General features: G+C 37.5%; 1 non-coding gene across 1 annotated transcript; it reads right to left on the bottom strand.

Annotated features, from left to right (window-relative positions):
• Nucleotides 1–1,270: 1,270 nt before the first annotated feature.
• Nucleotides 1,271–1,377, bottom strand: LOC123937752. The gene has a single exon (XR_006817550.1). It is a non-coding gene; the product is annotated as a U6 spliceosomal RNA (small nuclear RNA).
• Nucleotides 1,378–7,007: the final 5,630 nt, after the last annotated feature.

Raw genomic sequence — 7,007 nt, 5'->3', positions numbered from 1 at the left:
GCATATGTAACAGATTATGGTTTACAATGAGACCCTCAGTTTTGTGGAATATTCATTAGTATCCTGGCACTTCTTTACCTTTTTCAAAAATTGGAATCATTTAAAAATTTGGGGATAGTCCTTACTACTTCCACCTGTTGCTGGGTTGTTGAACACTTGTTTATCGGTAAATTTAGGCATATTCCTTGAATTCCAGTTGTGCTGCAAACTCTCAGTTTAGGGAGCATGGAAATTTTCATAAAAGGGAAAAGCTGATCATTTGGGATTTGTGAGTGGGTAACAGATATTATACAAATCTCACACAATTTATGTATTATTGAAATGAAAAGAAGAGGAAAAAACCAAACACACATGCAAATAAAAGCCACAAAACAAGCATCAGCAGATTTAACTGAGAATTACCTTTCCAAACTCTCTGTTCCAAAGCTGACCTTCCTGCAACACCCACTTTCGCTGCACAGCTTCCTCATTTACAAGATCACCTTATGCATCTTTTTCAACAAGGTTTTCTCTGTGTATCAAACTATTGCTCAACAAACTCTGCAAGGCAGATGGCAAATTTGCATTTAAACACAGTCTGGAAAGCTTTTTTTTTTTTTTTGGTATCAATTCATCGGTTTCATCTTATTAGTGCATCAGCATGGAGTGCCTCTTAACTACAGGGAAGTGTTAACCCAGTTTTAATTATATTCTCCATTTAGAAAGGAGATTCTGCAGTTTTAACCTGCAAAACAGTGTGAAGGATTTCAATTTAGTGGGTGCTTGCAAATGCAATATATAAATTCCTCATTAATGTTGTGTATAATGTAAGTCTCTAAGAAATCCAAGCTCTTAAATGAGGCATTTTTTGCTTTCTTCTCTGTCTGATTAAAGTGAAAGTCAAAGACCATGAAAATATATGTTTCCAGACAAATATATTATCCAGTTTAGAATAAAATTGGCCTAAGAATTATAAAAAAAAATTGCTGGTCTACAACATTTTTACCACCTTTCTGCAGTTACCAAGTTTTTGTTTTTGTTTTGTTTTTTAACCTATTCCTTTGTGGTGGTAATGTTATTGCGATGATTTTTTATTTATAGTCCATTTAGAACTTCCGTAGTTATGAACAGAACTATGTTGCAGAGCAAACTGTTTGCATTCTGCTTACCATCAACAAATAGTTTTAGTACTGGTCCATAGTCATTTTAGTTTTGGCAGTTTTTTTACGGTTTCCTGTAAGATATCGGTAGTTAATTGGTGGCCCTTGGATTGCAAACTGTTTTTTTTTTTTTTTAAATGAAATGCTTCACAAATTTGCATGTCATCCTTATGCAGGGACCAGGCTAATCTTCTCTGTATCATTCCAATTTTAGTATATGTGCTGCCAAAGTGAGCACTAACTCAGTGTTTTTACTTTTCCTTTTATTCCATTTTGCCTGGACCTGGCTGGCATTTAATGGCATTTAAGTTTGTCTTATTGGCTGTATAAATACTTGTACTAACAGGGATAAGTGGTAAAGATGGAAGTGGCAAAAAAAAAAAAAGATAAAAGGTAACTATTTCATGTAAATACAGTATATAGAATGAATCATTTCACAGTGGAAGTGTTAGGTCCCCCAATAATAGGTCCGTGATCAAAGGAGCGAGACTGATAAAAAGCAAAGGTCAAGCAAAGCTTTATTTTGCACCAAGCATCGAGAATCAAACCGACCGTTCGGGGCCGCCTCTCACAGAAAGAGCGAGCGACTCCCAGCCTCACAGACTAACTTTTATGGAGCAAAGGCCAAGTGGTTGAGCCTGGCCACACACAGGTGGCCAATGAGATTGCAATACACAGAGAAAGCTGCACAGTCATGCTAGGTCACACACGGGTGGCCAACTGAATAACAATTCACCCCATAGTAGCTATTTGAACTAGCCTATCACCTTGGTCAGAACTGGCGCCCAAAAGGCGGGGCGCACTCCTTGGTAGCTAGGGAACTCCTTGGTAGCTAGGGAGACAGTATGCGCCCCCACTGATTGGATGTCTCCAGCCGGCCTGACCCGCTCTTGTATTTGGGCTTTGTTACCTGGGGCTGGTTTCCCCGACTTGCTTTTAAGTAAGTTCCCTGAGGGGGGCCAGGGTCAGTTTATGTTTTACTGCATAAACAACAAAATCGGTATTTAACCAGATGGAATTGCTTGGGATAAATAGGTCCTTACAGGAAGCCATCAGGAAGAGCGAGAAGTGATCATCTGTTTGTGAAAAGGGCTGGGCCCACTCCAGTGATAATAGGACCGAAAACTTCTGAGAGAGAGAGAGAGAGAGAGAGAGAGAGAGGGCGCACATGCGCAGGTGCGCAAGAGTGCGGAGAAAGGCAGAGGGAGAAGCAGGCTTCTTGCTGAGCTGGGATCCTGACCTGTGGCTGGATCCCAGGACCCCTGGATCATGACCTGAGCCGAGGGTAGATGCTTAACTGACTGAGCCATCCAGGGACCTCAAAAACTTTTGATTGTGAAGCTAGAGGGTCAGCATGAAAGTTAAATGTTCTTTAGCTTCAAGTAAATTGAGAAGCCGAATGGGAGTTTGCTGGCAGAGCTCAAGGCCAAGCGTGGTGAAAGCGAGGTTATGAGGTAATTGCCACAAGCTACACCCAGCTTCTTCGGTTCCAGGCCTGTTTGAATCTGCAGGACATCAAAGTGAGGAGAGAGGCTGCAAGTGCCGATAATGCAATTTCTTTCTTTTTTTTTTTTTTGTTTTGTAAAGATTTTTATTTATTTTTTATTTATTTTATTTATTTATTTGACAGACGGAGATCACAAGTAGGCAGAGAGGCAGGCAGAGAGGGAGAGAGGAGGAAGCAGCCTCCCCGCCGAGCAGAGAGCCCCATGCGGGGCTCGATCCCAGGACGCTGGGATCATGACCTGAGCTGAAGGCAGAGGCTTTAACCCACTGAGCCACCCAGGTGCCCCCGATAATGCAATTTCTTAGGAGAAGGAAAGTTCTTCAGCTGGTACAGATGTCATTGTTCCATCTGGGGGAAAAGATGACAACAGGATGTATGGAGAGAGGTGGTGAATAGTGTGCGGGATTTTAAAACTTTGAAGGACCAGTGCAAACTTCCCGTGGGAGAATGCATCCTGGGACTGCAGAGGTAAGCGTCCTTTATTTTAAACAGTTTTTCAGATTGCATTGTTTCAGTTTGCAGAGTTTATGTGCATGGGGATAGAGGAATAGATTTGTCCCTTGCCATAGTCCTAGTGATCTCAGCTATGAAAGCAGAAATGAAAATCCATGACTTAAAAATACTGCAGATATGATTTTGCTTTGGGTAAAAAAATTTTAATTTTTTAAAAATTGTGGTTAAATATTCATAACATAAAGTTAATCATTTTAACCGTACATGTTTAAGTGTATGGTTCTGTGCCATTAAGTATATTCACATTGGTATTTTCACCATCCATTTCCAGAAGGTTTTCATCTTCCCCGACTGAAACTCTGTACTCTTTTCACACTAACTCCCCATTCCTCCCTCCCCGCTCCCCCTTTAACCCCCACCTCCCATCCCTACAACCACCATTCTAATTTGTCTCTATAAACCTGACTACTCTAGGCACCTCATACAAGTGTAATCATATAATATTTATTCTGTTATGACTGGCTTATTTCACTTAGCATGATGTCTTCCAGGTTCATCCACGTTGTAGCATGTGTCAGAATTTTCTTTCTTTTAAAGACTGACTGTACCATATTTTATGTATGCCTTCATCTAACGATGGATGCTTGGGTTGTTTTTACCTTTTGGCTATCGTGAATAATTCTGTTATGAATATGGGTGTACAAATATTTATTTAACCTGCTTTTGGTTCCTTTGGGTATATATCTAGAAGTGAGTTTCTGGATTATATGGTAGTTCTATTTTTAATTTTTTGAGGAATGATCATATCATTTTCCACAGTGACTGCACCATTTTAACCTTCTCATTAGCAATGCACAAGCTTCCAATTTCTGCACATCCTTGTCAACACTTATTATTTTCTGGGGTTTTTTTTTTTGTTGTTTGTTTCTTTGTCCTGTTTTATTTTGGATAATAACTATCCTAATGGATGTAAGGTCATATGTCATTTTGGTTTTGGTTTGCAAAACTGTTAACATGCTGTTGAACACTTTTTCATGTGCTTATTGCCTACTCGTATAGTATATCTTCTTTGGAAAAATGTCTTTATTTAAGTCCTTTGCCCATTTTTGAATTGAGCTGTTAGTCTTTTGTTTTTGAGTTGGAGGAATTCTTCGTTTTTCTGGATGTTAATCCCTTAACAAATACCTGATTTGCATATATTTTCTTAATTCTGTGGGCTGTCTTCTCACTGTGTTAATAGGATCCTTTGATGCACAAAATTTACAATTTTGATGAAATCCATTTACTTATTTTTTTCCTTTGTTACTTGTGATTTTGGTGTCATCTCCAAAAAAATCACTGTCAAATCCAGTGCTATGAAGTTTTCCTCTCTGTTTTTTTCTGGGTTTTATAATTTCATTTCCTACTTTTAGTTCTTTGATTAATTTTGAGCCCATTTTTGTACATGGTATAAAGTCAATGTTCCTTTTTTTAATAGGTGGATTAGTTTTTCCAACATCATTTCCTGAGTAATTTTTAGTTTTTAAAGGAAAATTCTGTTTTTTATCATGCCTTTTAATTATAATTAATGTTTGCTTACATTTGTTACTTTTTTCTCTAAGTTTGATGTCAAACAGAACATTTATTGTGGAAACGTCCAGGTAGACACACACAGATACACACAGAAAGACATATAGATCAATAAACATAAAAACCATAAGAGTTGTGTTTGCATGAGATTCCATTAGGCTGCTTATTATGTTCCATAAGACACTATGGAACATACAGACACCATTGAATGAAAGACTTTTTAAAATTTTGTTATTTTTTATTATTTTTATTAGTGAACTATTTTACATTTTAATATGATTTTATTTTTTAAACATTTTTAATATTTACATTCAGTTTATTAACATAGAGTGTACTATTACTTGCAGAGGTAGAGGTCTGTGATTCATCAGTCTTATATAATACCCCATGCTCATTACATCAAGGTACCTCCTTAATGTCCATCACCCAGTTACCCCATTCCCCTAAACCCCTCTCTCCCAACAACCCTCCGTTTGTCTCCCAAGATTAAGAGTCTCTTATGGTTTATCTCCGTCTCTGGCTCTCTGGTTTTGTCTTGTTTTATTTTTTCCTCTCTTCCACTATGATCCTCTATTTTGTTTTTTTTGTTTTTGTTTTTTTTTTAATTTTAAAGATTTATCTTTGACAGTTTTCTTTAATAATTTCACATATATTTTGGATTAAAGTTATTATCATGAGAATGTAATTGAGTTCTAAATAAATATTTTGGTATATGGGTTATCTTTAAATATCTTACAAATATATCTTACAAATATAACCTTTTCTTACATATCTCTTACAAATATCTTACAAATATAAACTTTTCCCAGTGAGAAACCTCAGATAAAGCCTAATCAGATTTACTGCTATTTTGTTTTTTTATGAAAGATGAAACTTTTTTTAATTCCAGCATGATTGATTATTTATTTATTTATGTTTCTTCAAATTTTTATTTAAATTCTACTTTAACATACAGCACAATATTGGTTTTAGGAGTAGAATTCAGTGGTACATCATTTATATACAACACTGGTGCTCATTGTAACAAGTGCCCTCCTTAATACCCATAATCTACGTAGCCAATCCTTCACCCACTTCCTGGCACCAACCCTCTGTTTGTTCTCTATTTTTGAGAGTCTCTTATGGTTTGTATACCTCTTTTTTTTTTTCTTTTCCATCCCCTCCTATGTTCATCTGCTTTGTTTCTTAAATTCCACATATGAATGAAATAAAATGGTATTTATCTTTCTCTGATTGACTTTTTTTTTTTTAAGATTTTATTTACTTATTTAACAGATAGAGATCACAAGTAGGGAGAGAGGCAGGCAGAGAGAGAGAGACAGGAGGAAGCAGGCTCCCTGCCAAGCAGAGAGCCCGTTGCGGGGCTCGATCCCAGGACCCCGGGATCATAACCTGAGTGAAAGACAGAGGCTTTAACCCACTGAGCCACCCAGGCACGCCTGATTGACTTATTTTGCTTAGAGTAATAGCCTCTAGTTCCATCCATGTCTTTGCAAATAGAAAAATTTCATTCTTTTTGATGACTGTGTAATATTCCATTACATATACCCTATTTATTCTTTATCCATTCATCTGTCAACAGACACTTGGGCTCTTTCCATAGTTTGGCTGTCGTTGGTAATGATAATGCTGCTATAAACATTGGGTTGGTGTGCCCCTTTGAATCTGTATTTTTGTATAATTTGGGTAAATACCTAGTAGTGCGATTGCTAGGTCATAGGGTAGTTCTATTTTGAAATTTTGGAGGAAACTCCATACTGTTTCCCAGAGTGGCTGCCCATTTTGCATTCCCACCAGCAGTGTTAAGAAGGTTCCCCTTTCTCCACATCCTTGCCAACATCTGTTGTTTTCTGTGTTGTTAATTTTAGCCATTCTGACAAGTGTGAGGTGGTATCTCATTGCAGTTTTGATTTGTATTTCCCTGATGATGCGTGATGTTGAGCATCTTTTCATGTGTCTGTTATCTGGATGTTTTCTTTGGAAAAATGTCTATTCATGTCTTCTGCCCATTTTTAAAGATTTTTTTTATTTGTTTGACAGAGATCACAAGTAGGCAGAGGCAGGCAGAGAGAGAGGAGCAGAGAGCCCCAAGTGGGGCTCGACCCAGGACTCTGGGATCATGACCTGAGCTGAAGGCAGAGCTTTAACCCACTGAGCCACTCAGGTGCCCCTACCCATTTTTAAATTGGATTATTTGTTTTTTGGGTGTTGAGTTTGGTAAGTTCTTTACAGATTTTGGATACTAACCCTTATTCAGATATATGATTTGCAAATATCTTCTCCCGTTCCATTGGCTGTATTTTAGTTTTATTGATTGTTTCCTTTTCTGTGCAGAAGCC

This window comes from Meles meles, chromosome 2, assembly GCF_922984935.1.
Source record: "Meles meles chromosome 2, mMelMel3.1 paternal haplotype, whole genome shotgun sequence".
NCBI lineage: Eukaryota > Metazoa > Chordata > Mammalia > Carnivora > Mustelidae > Meles > Meles meles.
This window is presented reverse-complemented; position numbering and strand designations above follow the sequence as displayed.